Source organism: Mustela nivalis (genome assembly GCF_964662115.1).
Source record: "Mustela nivalis genome assembly, chromosome: 8".
In the NCBI taxonomy this organism is placed as follows: domain Eukaryota; kingdom Metazoa; phylum Chordata; class Mammalia; order Carnivora; family Mustelidae; genus Mustela; species Mustela nivalis.
The window spans coordinates 16,270,769-16,289,084 of NC_139027.1; positions in this window are offsets into that span (position 1 = coordinate 16,270,769).

An 18,316-nucleotide genomic window follows, 5' to 3' on the forward strand; every position below is an offset into this window, starting at 1 on the left:
TCATTCCTATCCCAAGGCAGTAGGGATGATAAGCTAATTAAATAGCACAACAGTTGCACTACTTCCTGTTTACATAGAGGAAAAAAATTGTTTGTTTAAACAAATACAGGGAGTTTTGAAATGTCCTCCATGAAAACATGAAGTAGACTGATTATATAAGAGACAGAGTGGGTTATCCTGCTGCCCTCTTAGATTCATAGGAATACAAAGCATACAATAAGATTATTGCTCTTTAGGAGTCCCACCCATAGAAAAGATAATTCCTAGAAGACATACAACAACTTTAGCAGATAGAAGTTCATGAAAAACATTGTAAAACTTGAATATCTGAATAAAATCGTCTATCTGGGGAAGCAGACAGAGCCCCCAGAGGAATCATGCATGCACCCCCTAAATCAGGAAGCTGGGGCTGAAGGAAGCAGTTATTTGGGAATTATCAGTTGAATTACAGCCTTGAGTCTTGAGTCCTAGGATTTAGTGACTAAAGACTTAGTCCCAGCATACCCTGGGCCCTAACCATGTCCTAGGTGAAGAGCATAATTGTAGTAGTTTGCAGTATTCAGAAAAGTTCAAGAGCTACTCATTCCCACTTCCAAAAGCAAGCATAATGTTTTGCCTCCAATTCCTCCAGAATGTGTGGCTTAATGGAAGTAAAAAGGAGTCCAGTCTACTTTTACTGCACTACAGAAAGTCCAGGATCTAGCCCAATGTTTCAGAAGATACCTAAGGATGGGGCAAACCTGTCTCCTCAATTCTTACTCCACAGGCCCTCTGACGGGCACTTCGACCCCACAGAGTACGTCCATCTACATTCCTTAAAGCACCGTGACACAAGCCCATTATCTGTCATGCATTTTTCTAAAGATTTGGGTATGACTAAGGAGTTCTAAAGCACAGCAAAAAACAGCAAACAACTTAAAATTCAATGTCAGGCACAACTATGGAATTCCCTAATTATCCTGGCAGACCGAGGGCCCCTTCTTCCTCCCTAGCCCATTCTTTCTTCCCTTACCTCCCTTTTCAGTTTTCCAGAAAACAACTCTAGCTCCTGTCAATCTGCTGCAGAGACCAACTCACCTCCTTTTGTTGTAAGAGAAGCCGAGAGAATCCGGGCTGCCCGGCAAAATGTCTGCGAAGGTGTTTTCCAAACAAAAGAGCAGTGTTCTCCTATGAATCCCAGCTTCTCCTGAGGCCACAGGTGCAGACCACAGGCAGCTTCTGAAATAGTGACTTAGTCTCGCTGGTAGACGGGGAGACAATCTTTGGCCCAGCAGGGATTCACTGGTCAGGCAGCCTCCAGCTGTAGCTTATTTCTTCAACTCAGTGAGCACCTGGAACTCATGTTTATAAAAAAAAAAAAAAAAAAAAAAAAAAAAAAAAAAATTCTTAGTTGGTTTAAGCCTCTGTCCGTCCCTTCACTAGGGCCTAAGAACTCACAAAACTTCTGACATAAACCATCAGAAACCATGCTTAATCCCGATTTTGGACAAATAGTCCCAACTGAGAAAAATTGTCACACATGAAAACATTCAACAGTTTCAAAGAAGGCAACCAATATGAAGAAAGAATTTAAATGCCACCTTCTACATAGAGTTAAAACACAAGCAGTTATTCTATCAAAAAGTTTAGAAATTATTTAATTCCTATTTGCAAAGACATTCAAGGGACTATTATATTTACAAAGCTAAAGGCGTTACTCATGGAAATGTAACAACTCCCCAGTTATATCCCATATCTCCTTAATGCCAGTAAATGCTAGAAGTTAATGGGACTTCTATAAATTGCTGGAGAGGAAAAATGTTTGTAGCCAATCATTGGATATTTAACCAAATTTTCATTTGTACTCACTGGCAACTAAAAAGACATGAAAATAAATTTTAAAGTATACCATTTACATTCACTCTAAAAAACCGTAAAAAAATATCCAAATAAACTGAGAAAAGAAACAAAATGGAGAATATGTTACCTACAAAGTACATGATGATAAGCATGGAAACCAGTAAAACGAAATAGACTCATTTCGCAATTCTCAATTCTGGCTACACATTTTAATTATCTCATAGCATTAACAAATACATACATACATAAAAGTATTCACAGGTTATTGAACTGCTGCTGTTGGTAGGGCCCTAGACATGAGAACATGGACTGCTCTCAGAGACTCCGAAGTGCAGGGTTGAGAACTCTAGTTTAATTTCTGTCTGGGGTAGGGGAAAGGTTGTGATGGACATGGGCGATGGAGAACCTAACTTTTTGTTAGCTGTGTGAGCTGGAGAACCTAACTTTTTAAATGCTGTATTGGCTTCCATTCAGTTTTGGGTCTAAAAACATCATTGAAAAACTATACTCTGTCGGGCTTTTTGATAAGTGATGGGAATGGGGTTAAATTATTATTGAAATAGGACCAATCCCAGAATTCAAGGAATATAGAGTCTAGGGATAGAGACTATAAGGAAACACACAGACACAGTACACTGTGTTGAGAGACGTGAGAAGACTACATAGGGGTTGCGAGGTGGACCCCCGAGAGAACCTCCAGGGAGGTCCCTGTCCAGAGGAGCTGACATCTAACCTAAAACTTGATCTGCTTTTTACTCATAAACAATTCATTCAGGGACAACTTACAATACCTTTTTCTCTTATTCTAGTTCACTATACTTGTCTTCTAGTTCATACCTTATTAGAACAGATAGATTAGATAGAGAGGAGTAAATCTGTAGGCACAGGTCTACTGTTCAGAAACAAGTGAGTCTGAGGGCTCGTACAACAGAAAAGCCCATAAAGGAAATCAAAGCAGATCCCCAAAGCACCATAGTCTCGGGACATTTTAAAGAGGAAAAATCACCTTGCATATCTCAGTGTTTCTCAAAGGATATAATGAGAGTTCATCATATCTATAAAAGATATTTAATAAAAGGTATAAACATTGTTGTCAAGTTTTTAAGTGTATAGGAAAATATAATCTAGGTTTTAAGGGTGAATTTTCTGTGAGGTATTTGAGAAAGAGGGAATTGTTTTCCTTCAGCCCCTAAATTGTGTCCCTGAGCTATTACTCAGCTTCCAAATTCATGCTTTGCCCAGTTTTCCTTGGGGCTAGTAATACTTGTACCATCTAGAGCTTCCACACCATACTCTTCCTCTACAAGATGTTACCCCTCCCTCACAGACTTCAAAGTCAAGCAGCAAGTATATAGGACAAGATATACTCTCTTTAAGTGCTCCGTGTTTAATTCCCTACAATACAACTAAAACTTTCTATGGTAATATGGGTTTTACTGAGGACTTTGGGTAACAAAACGAATTTAAAATGTATTCAGGAATATTTCAAAGTAAATACTGCATGTTGTATATGACTAACCTTCTGGTCCAAAGGGGGCAAAAAGCACAAAAATGGTACCATTCACATGAGTTGTCTTGTGGACATACTGTGGTTTCCAGCTTGCTCCCCTGTCTAGAGTCCATTACCTGCTTAAAGGGTATCTCTTGTTCCCACCTTAACAATGGGAATCCCTCCTCCTCTTAGAGAAACCCAAGTTGTTTATCTGAGTGGGCTTATCTGACTTTAAAATCCATCCAATTCTCTCCTCACTGAGAAAATCTATATACCGATTCGCTTCAGTATGTTTCCCAAAGCACAAGTAATTCATACTATAATAACACCACAGCACATGCAGGAAAGGGAGGATGGCTCGAGAACAAGCGAGGATAAACCTGGTGTTCAGTTGTCGCCTGGCCCCTGGGCTATCTCCCCTTTAGTGTGAAGTGCAGATACGATTGCTCACTCTTCCTGATCCTCCACATGGTAACTATTGAGGCAAATGCAGATCCCACGTCCAACGGCAAACCTTTCATTTTCCGAGACAGAAAAGTAAAAATCCACCTAGAGGAAGATAAAGGTTTTCTTAACTGCCACCAAGTCTGTGCGGCTGCTCAAAACCATGGCAGAGGTGGCACTTTACACAGGTGTGCACTTCGTACAAAGCAGGGCAGCTCTCCTCTGTGTTGCGTTGCTCGCACATAGCACTTCTGTGCCTCTTGACCCCTGAGAAGTAACCTATTACAAATGCATCCTTGTGGCCTTCACCACTTTTCCCCAACAAGAAATGCTCAAGGGGAGATTTAAAATGGAAATATTCTACACTTTTTTTTCCCAATTTACCTTTTGAGACAAATCAAAATTTTAATTATAGCTTACTTAGTGGCTGGCTCTCCAATGACTTTCGTTGGCATCCAAGGTGCAACTGATTTAATCTAAGAGTGTACAGTATGTGAGCTTTCTTAGTCTTCTGACTATAAAGTATGCACGTATCATCCATTCTAGGTTGTCTTTGCAATTATAAAGAAAGGATGAGATCTCATGGGGAGGAGATAACTTTCAGAATCTTGGGAGAGGCCAAAGGCCATGAATTTTTAAGAGCTGAATATACTCTCTCCAGGGGGAATGACATATTTTTTTGCAGGCTAAAAGGGCCTACTAATCCCAACTTCAGAACCATGAGTTACTAAATAGTGGTCCTGTAAACATAAACTAATGATGTAAAATAAAACCTTCTTGGGAAACAAGAGTTATTCCAGTAAGAGAAAATGTTGGAAACCTATCCTCAGTAGTCCATTTGTCCATGTATCAAAGACTTCAGTTATCTTGGGCCTCGAAGGAGCAGATAAGTGTTGCTCTCACTCAGTTCTTCTCAGAGATAATCCCAGTGGCAAGGAAAAAAGAGACCAAGATTTATTAACTGTACACTCTCCTGAATTAGATCTGGCTTAATATTATAATCTTAAAGGGTTAGTTGTACCGTAGCTTTACTGGAAAGCTCTTGGTTATAATCCTAATTATGATTATAGAATTCTGTTTTTATTAACTCATTAGCAGTGCCTTATCAATTTAATCTGACACTTACATACTTTATTTTTTAAAGGAAAAGGACTGTAAAATAATCAGATGAACTTTATAGGAGTAAATACCCCAAACACATGGTCCAGAATTGAGAGAAGCGTATTATGTGGAATCCATTTGAAAGGCTGTTTTGGAATTTGGCAGAGGAACCATTCAGCTATAGCCTGAAGATAAAGAGATAGAGAGGAAAATCAAAAGCTAACTGGTAGGGGAGAAGTATGCAAATAGGGCTGTGAGTTGGAGACAGCCTTATTAATTTTCAGAGGAACCTTGTATACAATACCATGAACAAAGAACATTCACATTACAGATTCTGTACAGATTCACTGAGGAATAGAAAAGAAAAAAGGGGGAAAAAAAAGAAAACAAAACCAAACCAAACCCAAATCCAGTAGAGTTAAAGGAGTGTGTGCGTGTGTGTGTGTGTGTGTGTGTGTGCGTGCACACATCACACATAAAACTAGCACATGCATTACAGCTTGATGCTGTCTGGAGCACATACAATACCTATCACTAGAAATCTGTTTACAGTTTTCATTTTCTAACACAACATCTTTTTGCAAAGAACAGGCCTCTTGCATTATTTATATTTGGAAGACTTGTATAATAAGGTACAGGTACATTTCCATTACACTGCATGCATTTCTATAAAGATACTCAATAGCAAAACTGACGTGGAAACTAATGAATCTTGTGTGAGGAGGGTAGCTTGGTGACTAAGTTAGACTATATGCCATTTTTATATATCACTACATTATTTTTATTGCCCACTGTTATTTCCTAACATTCATTTTAAAAAATAAGCATCCATGCTCTTTAAGTTTTTCCATCTTCTGAATGATTCTCAGGATTATTCAGCTGCAAGACACTTCACAAACCATCAGAAAAACAATTTATAGACCGAATTCATTTCGTTAGGATTTCCCCAAGGCTTGTCCTACAAAGCATTTTTTCCGATCAAACAACTATGTATTTGGGGTGTGTATGTGTGTGTGTGTTCATTCTGGGTGTTGTATATTCTGTGAGTTTGGACAAATGTATAATGATATGTGCCCATTGTTATGGCATCTGTGGAGTCCTGCCCTAAAAAGCCTCTGTGCTCAGGCTGTTTATCATTCTCTCCCTTAACCCTTAATACCTAGCAACCACTGGTCTTTGTAATGTCTTCATAGTTTTGCTTTTTGGAGAGCACCATATAGTTGGAATCATACATAGAATATGCAGCGTTTTTAGACTGGCTTTTTTCCCCCTTAGTAAGAAGTTTTTAGCTTTCCTCCATGTTTTTTTATTATTTCATCATTCATATTTTTTAGAGCTGAATAATATTCCAATGTATGGATATACCACAATTTTTATCTATTCACCTACTGAAAGACATCTTGGTTCCAAATTTTGGCAATTATGGATAAATCTGCTATAATCCTCTTTGTGCAGGATTTATGTGTACATAGTCTCTCAGCTCATTTGGGTTAATACCAAGGAGTATGATGGCCAGATCTTATGGTAAGACTATATTTACTTTTATAAGAAACCACCAAACTATCTTCAAAAGTGGCTGCACCAGTTTTGATTACACTGAGTAAGATATTAACTATGGGTTATTCATCAATTTCCTTTATCAGTTTTGGAATGTTTCCTGCTATTCCTAGTTTATTGAGAGTTTTTATCAGGAATTGATCTTGAATTTTAACAAGTGCTTTTCTGAATCCTCTTAAAATGATCATATATTTTCTTTTTTAGTCTGTCAATATGTTAAATTGTATTGATGGAACTTGGGTGTTAAACAAACATTGCATTTCTGGGATAAACCCCAAAACTGATCATAATCTATTATTCTTTTTATATACTGTTGGATATGATTTAATAAAATTTTTAAATCAATATTTTTCAGGGGTATTATACTCAAGTGTTTGTTGTGGTAATTTTTATGTGTTTTTCTTGTTTTGGTACCAGAATAATTTTGGTCTCATACACAGAATTGGGAATAGTCTCACATTTTCAATTTTCTAGGTCACTTTGTGTATAATTGATTTCATTTCTTCCTTAACTACTTGATATAATTTATAAGTAAAAACATCTGGGCCTGGAGTTTTCTTTACAGAAAGGTTTTAAGTATAAATTTGTTTTGTTTAATAGATGATAGGTCTATTCAGACCATCTACTTCATCTTTGATGTTTGATAGTTTACATCTTTCAAAGAAGTTGTTCATTTCATCTAAGTTGCCATTTTTTTAAAAGATTTTATTTATTTATTTGACATAGAAAGAGAGAGAGAGAGATCACAAGTAGGCAGAGCAGCAGGCAGAGAGAAGGGAGAAGCAGGCTCTCTGCTGAGTGGAGAGCCTGATGTGGGACTTGATCCAAGGACCCAGAGATCATGACCTGAGCCAAAGGCAGAGGCTTAACCCACTGAGCCACCCAGTACCCCCTCCCCAAAATTGCCAATTTTATTGACAGATTTGTTCATAATGTTCTCATATTATCCTCTAAATATCTCTTAGGATATGTAGTGACATCAACTGTCATTCTTGATATTAGTAATTTGTGTCTTCTTTCTTTTTCCTTATTAGACTGTCTAAAGTTTTATCAAGTTTATTGATCTTCAGAAAGAAACAGACTTTGATTTAATTGTCTCTATTTTTAAAAAAAAATTTTCACTGAATTCAACTCTGTCTTTATTATTTCTTTTATTCTGCTTATTTTGGGTTTAATTTGTTCTTATTTTCTTCATAAGGTAGAAGCTGAGGTCGTTGATTTAAGACCACTCATCTTTTCTAACATATGCCTTTGTGCTATAAATTTCCCACTAAATTCTCCTTTAGTGACAACTCACACACAATTTTGATACATTGCATTTTTGTGTTTCTTTCAGTTCAAAACATGGTGTAATTTCCCTCTTCTCCTATGGTTCCTGGACTATTTAGAACTGTTCTATATAGTTTTCAAACACTTAGGGATTTTCTAGAGAGCTTCTCATTATTGATTTCTAATTTAAATCCATTGCTACACAAGAACATAACTTTGTATGATTTGAATCATATTAAATTCATTGAGGCATTTTTTTTAATGGCTTGGAATAGGGTCTATTTTGGTAAATATTTTATGTGCTTTTGAAAAGAATGTGTATTCTGTTGTTGTTTGAAGTGTTCCATAAATTTCATTAGGTAGGTTGGTAGATATTGCTGTTCAAGTCTAGTATGTCCTTTATGATTTTGTAACTACTGGTCCTATCAGTTATGGAGAGAGAGGATTATTGGAATCTCCAGCTCTAATTTGGTTTTATCTCTTCCTCCTTGTATTTAGACTAGTTATTGCCTCCTGTATTTTGAATATCTGCTATTAATACATAAATTTTTAGGAATAAATTGACTCCTTTAGCCGTATGAAATGATGTTCTTTATCCAAGATCATCTTTTCTCTGAATTATACTTTGTCTGATATTAATATAGCCATTGTAGCTTTTCTTTGATTCATGTGAGCAAAGTATATTTTTTTCTTTCTTTTTACTTTTTGCCTAGCTGTGGCTATATTTTTAAAATACTCCATTTGCATGCAGTATATAGATGAGTCTTATAGTGTTTTAATAAAAAATGAGAACTGTGGGTCGTCTGGGTGACTCAGTGGGTTAAGCCACTGCCTTCGGCTCAGGTCATGATCTCGGGGTCCTGGGATCGAGTCCCACATCGGGCTCTCTGCTCAGCAGGGAGCCTGCTTCCCTCTCTCTCTCTCTCTCTCTGCCTGCCTCTCTACTTGTGATCTCTCTGTCAAATAAATAAATAAAATCTTAAAAAATAATGAGAGGGGCGTCTGGGTGGCTCAGTGGGTTAAGCCACTGCCTTCAGCTCAGGTCATGATTGCAGGGTCCTGGGATCGAACCCTGAATTGGGCTCTCTGCTCAGTGGAGAGCCTGCTTCCTCCTCTCTCTGCCTGCCTCTCTGCCTGCTTGTCATCTCTCTCTGTCAAATAAATAAATAAAAAATCTTAAAAAAAAATGAGAATTGCTGCCTTTCACTTGGAGAGTTTAGGCCACTTATATGTAATGTAATGTGTAGTTCATGTAGTTAGGTTTATCTCTATCATCTTGTTATTTGTTTTGTAATTTTTCTAATTTTTATCTTCTTTTTTCTTTTCTGTTTTTCATATTAATAGATTTTTGAATTATTTCATTTAGCACCCTTTGCTGGCTAAAATTATTTCTTTTGTTATTTTAGTGATCATTTTCAGGCTTACAGTATGTTCTTTAGTTTATCACAGCCTACTTTCAACTGCAACTACACTGCTTCAGATATAAGAATATTATAATTCCATTTTGTTCCCCCGGGCCTTTAACATAATGTTCCATAGCTTTTCCACATAAATGTATGATATATCCCCAGTACATTGCTTTTTTTGTTGTTTAAGAAGTCTGTTATCTTTTAAAGTTCTTTAAATGATAAAAAAAAAATAAACCAAAAAAAACAAAAAACAAAAAAAGTATACAATTTCCCATATACTTACTTTATTGGATGATTTTATTCCTTGGTATCATTGGTGTTCATATATTCTTCTGGTGTAACTTTGTTCTGCCTCAGGGATCTCATTTAACATTTCTTATCATGCAGATATGTTGCTGATGAATTTTTTCTCTTTTGTATTTATAAAGAATTCTTTATTTCATGTCAGTTTTTGAAAAAAATATTTTTAATGGGTATAAAATCTAGGATGACAGGTTTTTCTTTCAATATTTTAAATACTTTTCCCCACTATCTTCTCACTTGCACTGTTTCTGTTGAGCATTGTACTGTCATCCATCTGTGTGTGTGTGTGTGTGTGTGTGTGTATTTCCTTGCATTATGACAATGGAAGATATTCCAGCTTATTTTGTATATTTGCAGTCCTAGTCATAGAATCAACCATCTTGGGGTGTCTGGGTGGCTCAGTGGGTTAAAGCCTCTGCCTTTGGCTCAGGTCATGATCCCAGGGTCCTGGGATCGAGCCCTGAATCAGGCTCTCTGTTCAGTGGGGAGCCTGCTTCCCTTCCTCTCTGTCTGCTTGCCTCTTTCCCTACTTGTGATCTTTGTCTGTCAAATTAAAAAAAAAAAAAAAATCAACCATCCTCCAAGGAAACTTAGTTCCTTTTATTGAAGAATAATACTAGGAACCCAAATCTAAGTCTCTGTTTTCTCAGCTATTCCCTATTGCCTAAGTCCCTTGTAAAAGGGAAATGTGAAATAATGAAGTTAATAATAGAAAACACAGATGGATGCCAAAGGAGGCCCTTAGAGTATGGAAGAATTTCTGTAATAAAAAAAAAAAAAATGAGGGAAAAATAATTACATTTCCTGTATTAAAAAAAAAAAAAAAAGAATTTCTGTACCTTGGAAGGTATCATAGCATAAGCAGAGATGTGAGAGCTTATTATTAGCCTTTTGAAATGTTTTGATGGACGGAGAATTAACATCTAAATTATATATAAATAATAATCCCTGGGGTGTCTACCTGGTTTAGTTGGTAGGGCATGAGACTCTTAATCTCAGGGTTGCGAGTTCAAGCCCCACATTGGGTGTGGAACCTACTTAAAAAATTAATAATACCTGAAATTAATAGGAAACATAAAATATAATGTAAACATGGAAATTATAAGAATGTATAATATGTAGACTGTGATATCTAGTCAGCCATGAAGTATATAATCTGATGCATAAATTCACTAAGACACTTCAAGACACTTCAAGACACTGAGGCAGGCACTGCCTCTTCCAGATAAGATGGGAGGTGAAGATTCCTAGTTTGTGGCTAAATAATGCCATCACCAGGACCAAATAGGAAAAGCAGATAGAATAGGAAAAGAAGTCTGTTTGAAGACATTAAAAGCTTTGTGTGGCATCGAAGAATTAAGAGAACAGGATCTAATAGCAGAAACTTCAAGGATGTGAGTTAACATTCTGAAACTTCTTCTCACGCTGGGGCCTTTGTGGATTCTGGGCACTAGGCAAGACTCTTAGTATCTATAAAAGGCCCAAGCAAAAGATTTGCTACTAAAAGGTAGAGAAAAATGAATTGAACTTGAACTATCAAGGAGTTAGTGAGAAAAAACAAAATGAACAAACAATGAAAATGAAAACCTAGAGACTTGAGTAGCTAAAATTTCATGAAAAGGGAGGGAATATCATTAAGTACTACAGTGAGGTATTTGCTAAATTCTTAAGTTAAGACTAATAAGAGACTAATAAGCTAGGAAAAGGAAAACGAAACAAAACAAAACAAAAACCTCCAAAAAATGGAGAAGAGTATCTGGCAGTCTTTGGTATTGATGGATAAAGGACTAGAGGTAGGGATACAACAGAGGAAGAGGCTCCAATGTACAACACAGGCTCTTAGTAATAATTCCTACAGGGATACACCCTAGAAGAAGCAATGAATCAGAAATAGAAACCTTACCTAAAATGTAACCCTGTTGATAAGACATCAATACACAATATCATGGATGTTTCATGAAGTTGAGCACGCCCCAAGCAGAATAAATGCAAAGAAAATCATACCAGTATACAAATAAAGCAAAACTGATGAAAATAACAAAAAATAGCAAAAGAGAGATTTTGCTTCAAAATTACAAGTTAAAATTAATGTCTCAACAGAATTTACGGAAGACAGGAGACAAATGATTTTTTAATATTCTGGGAAAAAATGACTATCAAGCTAGAAATCTCTATATAGCAAAAACGTATTTTAAATTTAAGCAGAAATAAATATATATTCAGAAACCTAAAGACTAAATAAAATTACCAGCATACCCCAATTAAAATAAATTCTGATCTTACATCCAACCTTGATAAAATAATTCCAGATGGAAACCAAAAAATAAAGGCTGGAAGAAAAAGCAGGAGAAAGAGGTTCTTGAGTTATTGATGTTTGTATATAGATTAATCTATGTCTTCTCCAGAGATATCAGTTTTGCAAATAGCAGTCTCAAGTCAATAAAGATTCCTTTGGCTTCTTATATTCAGGACAATGGTCATCTACATACCTTGTGTTATTGTAACTAAAAGTGTCCACCTGGGTGGCTCAGTTGGTTAAACGTCAGCCTTTGGCTCAGGTCCTGATCCCAGAGTTAGGCCCCATAGCTGGGAACCTGTTTCTTCCTCTCCCTCAGCTGCTGCCCCTGCTTGTGCTCTCTCTATCTCTCTCTTTTTTTTTCCTCTCTCTCAAATAAATAAATAAAATCTAAAAAGAGAGAGAGAGAGGGATTTCTGAATAGGAAGATTCCTCTCAACTGACCTGAACTCTCCATCTTTACATATAGGAGAAGCTGTCATTCTATTTACCCTCCTCAATGGAAGTGCATTAAATATATACCTTGAGAAATCCCATAAGATAAACAACTACTTAATATTAGAGAGTCAGAGAAGACTTTCTGAAAGAAGCAGTATCACAATCTGGCTCCCAAAACTAAAACTTTGCAGGAAGGTACGTATAGTAATGATAGAAAGGGCAGGATGCATTCAGTAAAACACCAATGGTCCAGTATGACTCAAAATAAGAAGGAATTCGGAGAAATGTCAACAGATGGAACTGGGGGAGGCAAATAGAAGGAAACCAGATCATAAATGGGTTTCTGATGTTTTTTTGATGCAAGAAAAAAGAAATGCATTACAGAGAATGGGTTGATAATGTGCAAATGCAGATAGGAAATCCATTAAGAGGCTTGGCATAGTGTTTATTTTAACATATAGAATCTGTAGGTTTTTATGGGAAGCAAGGTCAAATCACCCCATCCCTTTCTCACTCTACAACCAAAGAACGAGAATACCTGTTTAAATTGGTCATGTTCACAAGCCATTGATTAGACAATAAGGCTCTAGAAATTGATTTGTTCTTCCTTTGGTGTTAGTCTCTCAGAGATCTCTGTCTTCTTCCCAGGACTTACGGAAATAAAGACATGGCCCCATGTCTGCTTCCTATCATCAGGAGACAATATCATCCTCTCTCTTTGAACCAGGTTCACCCTAGCTCTGACATCTCACTGTCAATCTTACTCTTTCATGTTGCTTTTCCTTCAACACTGCTGACCTGGGTAATTTATTCAAGCTGCCACAATATATCACTCCTGGAATCTCAGTAGCTGAACACAACAAAGATTTATCCCTGCCTCACAGGAGTAGGAAGGAAGTATGCTTCATGGCTGGGGAACAAAGGATTGAAGGAAGGACCCCTGTTCTAATGCCTCTGGCTGGTAGTAACACACATCACTTCTCACAGGCCATCTGCCAGAACTAGTTACCAGTTACTAGTCCTCAAACTAACTTCAAGGGAGGTTGGGAAATACACAGGAGCAAACAGATTATTGCTTTTCTTTCCTGAAGAGACATGAGTGGTTGCTCTGGAGTCTGTCTCTCTCTCTCTCATAAACGAATATCTGGTTGGAGGTATTTGTTTGTTTGTTTGTTTGTTCAAGCAATGACACATGGATTATCCCATTTGACTCTCTCAACAACCCAAGCTGCAGGCTTTAGAGTGTGAGAAATCTGCCCAAGGTCACAGCGCTGGTGATGGAGTGATCCAAGACATTTACTGAGAGCTCCTATCCCTAAACGCTATTACAGTGGTTCTCAGTCTTCATCCTCTTCATCCTGTACCAAATTCACATTACTGAATTTGGATTCAGTGGGTCTGGTGGTACCCAAGGATTTGCAACAAGTTCACAGTGATGCTAGTGTATCAGGGATTGAGACCAGACTCCTGATACAGGGCTGTTATGTACATCATAGTAGTATCCATGAGTGAAAACTATGAAGTGTTACCTATAGTAAAGTATTGAAACAAATAAAACTTTTCAAACAGGAATAATTCTTAGAGAATGGGACTTGCTGTCTGCTCTATTTGCAGACTCTTAATAGCCTCCTTTCCTGGTAAGTTTTTCTCGCCGAGATACAGAGCAGAGGCCAGACTGCGGTTTCTGGGGAAGTGAGGCTCATGGGATTGCCTCCTCTTCTTCTGAGAAAGGCATTGGCAGACTTTTTTTTCTCTAAGTATCCCATCTGCCCCAACCCACAAGGAGCTCTGGTGTACACATTCTCTGTTTAGAGGGGAAGGAGAGCAGAAACAGTTTTTCATTTCTTTCTGCCCATGCCTCTGGCAGGCATAACCATGGCCCATCTGTTCTCTTCTCAGATTCAGCCCACCCTTGCTCTTTCTTTTTCTTCTAGACTTCACATTTTCCAGAAGGACAGAGTTATTAGCAGGTACTCCTCCTCAGCTTTCAACTTCTCAGACTGTCTGAAGTGCCCCCTCCCTCAACATTGCAAACCTGTTTCTAAAAGTAAAAGTCCCTAGGGGTTGGCAGCAAGAGCACTGATGTATCCATATGCATACATAACTTTTCTTATTGATATACCTGGTTTTTAAGTAATAAAAAAGTAAAAAGTAATAATGTGTAAGCAACTGAATTTTTTCAGTGTCTGAACTGTCCTAACATGTATAGCGAGAGAAATTAACAGAAATTTGTGAAGATATATGTCACTTACTTCTTCTAAAGTCACCTATCATCAATAAATTCCAAGGAGGGATATTGCCTGACCAATCTGAGAATTTGTGTACTATATCCTAAGACTTGTTTCCTCAGTATCCTGTTTTACTATTCTGCTCCTAAACAAAATACCAATTGAGTTGAGATGTTTGTGGGAGGTGAGCTGACTTTAACTTAGCCCCAGAGATGGCAAGGTGAGACTGAATAAGTAAGAAGCTTCCTTATGTGTGCATAGGTATTACACAGGTAGTTTGGGAGTTGAAGAAACAGAAACCTTGTCCCCAAAGGACTCCACAACTCCCCCACCACAATACAAGGTGACTGCTGTCTTGATTAGCTATGTTGTGGAAGCACAGCCAGACGAGTCCCCATCTACTCATTCATCCTTTGGGTAACCACGAGAATTACTCACAGGACTTCAGCCAGCATGTTCTGAAAGTGAAGGAATGATACTGCATAGAGAGAAGTATCAAAGATACTCAAAAAGCCTTTTAAAAAGCTTGACTGGTTGCATTTCCCAGACCAGGATTGGAGGTAGGCAACTACGGTGGGTCCGACACAAGCCAGAGCACATTCACCTGAACTGAGTTGGTTTTTACAAATGTAAAAAATTTCCCAATATCTTCAGGTCTTCCCAAAGGCTAATTGACCAGAGTGCTTGCTGAATTCAAGTCCCACTTACGTAATGGGACTAATCCATTCAGACAATAGGACATTGATACCAGGAAGTAAAGCTGACTTCCCACGGTGGTAGAGGATTATAGGTAGGGGTGAGTAGGAAAGAGAGGTAAGATTCTGGACAAGACATTCAATACCTCTCATTTCAAGTTTGACATTTTTCTCTTTCTTCAGTTAGACAAGAAATACTCAGGGACTGGAACTAAAGAAGATGTGGGGTGAACTGGCAAGGTTGCTGGCCCTGCAATGCTCATAGTCATATGTGGTGAGGAATATGTGCACATCTCAGTTTCAGATGGCGGAAAATGATATGTTATTTAAGAGGGAGACAGAAAAGCCATGGAAGAAACTGCGAAGAAAACCTTTCAACTGTAAGGTCCGAGGCAAACTCACAGAGGAAGTGATTCTGAGAAGCTTGAGGCAGAGATGACACCTTCAGCCTTAGATGTTTACAAGATCATGGCACGTGGAGGGAATCACCTAAGTAGATATGGAAGGGAAAAAAAATAGGGAAAGCTTGGGTGGATTTGGGGAAAATGTTAAAGGTACTATTAAACGAGGGCATTTGAGAGAGGAGTGGGATTTATATCTTGTTTTGTTTCTTTTTGAGAGAGAGAGAGAACAAGGGTTGGGGAGAGGAGCAGAGGTAGAGAGAGAATCTCAAGCAGGCTCCACATCCAGTGCAAGTCCTGAGGAGGGGCCTCATCTCCCAACACTGATTATGACCTGAGCTGAAACCAAGAGTTGGATGCTTAACTGACTGAGCCACCCAGGTGCCCTGGGATTTATGTCTCAAAGGGAAAGCTGGGACTAGACCTGAATATTAGAATAGAGCATAGGGTGGATGGATTATGGAATAAGGAGCCACCACAGGTATTAGAGTAAAGGGATTTTTACCCAAATGCTTCTTTAGAAAGTAATACAAAACTGGAGGGATGGGAGGAAAGAATTCAGAGCTGAACTAACAAAGGAAGGCTGACCTAGCAGTACACCTGCATAATTACTCATAGATTCCAAACGTTTCCTTATATATAAGCCTAGTTGCATTTTGTAACGATCATGGGGGTTATTCACTTCAAGTTATTCTCTTCACATATTAAAGACTGACGTATTAAAATACACACATATACACACAGATGTGTATATATACATATATATTATCTTTTTCTGTATATAATATATATGTGTATATTATATATTACATGTATGATTTTATATTATAAAATTATGATATATGTAATTTTATCATATGATGTAATAATATATACTATATAATATTTTAATTGTATATTTTTTATATGTATACATTATTTATATTATATATAATATGTCATTTAAATGATATCTATTATTAATATTGCATATTATACAATATTTTATCTATAAATATATATAAAATATCTCCCTCCATTCTATGCTAAGCTAGGCATTGGAAATAACAAAGAGTCTTTGGAGAGACTTGACTCTATCCCCAATAGCTCAGTCTATGAGGATAAAGGAACATATAAACAGTCCTGTTCAATTTGATAAATGGTAGGAGTTTGTGGTGGAAATAAGTTTGTCACTTTTTAAGAGAAACAGGAAGGTAGGTCTCACAGAGCGCCACAATCTCTCCCACATAGAATGTTCCACTTAAAACCATTCTGGAGAGCCACAATGAAGGCCTGAATGAAAGAGACTGTGTATTTGTGCTGAGTCTGCAAAGATTCGGACACCTTCCCACCCCACTCCTCTACCCACATTGGCTAATACTGAAAACTCCTAGCTGCCTTAGGTAAGAAAATTTATATCTAGAATCTGGTTTGGGGTTCTTTCTCTGCTACTTTGTCATGGTGTTTTTGGTTGTTGCTTTTTTTTTTCCCCCCCTCCAGAAAATTTTAATCCTTAAAATATTATAACTTCTTTTTATTGGTAGCATTTCCAAAAGGTGTGAAAACTAAAGCAAAATGTGTGTTTAAAATGTACAGCAACAGCTGTGAGTATTCTGTTTTAAAATGTCTTTTGAAAACACAAATAAAATATTTAGGGCATGTGGAAATATAGTTCAGACTATCTAAAGTGGGGATCAGCAAACTACAGTCCATAGGCTAAATCTGATCTGTAGCCTGCTTTTATAAATAAAGTTTTATTGGAACACAGCCATGGTCATTGGTTGACATACTGTCTATGGCTGCTTTCATGCTACAGTTGCAGGGTTTAGTAGTTGCAACAGGGACCATATGGCCCACAAAGCCAGTGCTATTTACTATCTGGACCTTGTCAGGAAAAGTTTGCCAATCCCTGGGTGAAAGAATGAAAAGAAGATGAGAATACTAAACTCAGTGTGCCTTAGAGCACTGCTAATCAAATTGGGATCTATGTGAAGATGTCAGTTTGTGATTCAATAAACACAGAAATTGAGAGTAAACATTTAGAAACTTCTATAGCAATTTGGCAAAGTAATGTTAATGTCTGTTGAATATAGTAATAACTAAAACACTGGATTTGTACTCTGCATTTTATTTTACTTGTTATAATTTTTAAGTAATCTTTCCCTTGCAATTTGTTTTTAACAGTACATGAGGGAATGAAAATTAAAGAAAAAAAAGTTCTTCACTACAAATAGTTTGAGAAACACTACCCTAGAGTACAGGTGGCCAAACCCAACCATCAAAACAGGCCAGAATTCACCAGTACAAAAGGCTCATGGTATGGTGCTTTTGCTTACAAAATACATAATGTGGAATACTTTGATCCTTCTCCCATTTGCTAGCTGGAGAAGCATTTACTTCTGCATTCAGTTGCCAAGCCTCTGCCATAATATCAGTAAACTTTACAATGGCAGTGTTACACTCTTTTTTAGCCAAGTAGTAAGGTGAAAAAAGAAAAATACTTAAAATTTATCCTAATATTCATCTTGTACATGCAGTCAGAGTTCACTGGTATATAATGTGTGTGTGTATGTGTGTGTGCACGTGAGTGACATAACCTTAGAAGAATGGGGAAATAAAGTCTATGACTTTTAGAAATAATTTTAGATTTTCCAATCACTTTCTTCTTCATTAATGTATATTTAAATTAGAATTTGTTTTTAGACCAGGAGATATTACACAGAAAAAAATTCTATTCTTCTCTCCTAGTTAAAAAGGAAAAAAAAAATCTAAGTTGTTATGTAAGAAATAACAATTCTGTGAGCTTGAAAATTACTTAACTGTCACTCAAAATCCCTGCAAGACCCTAATCGGAAACTTCTGTTG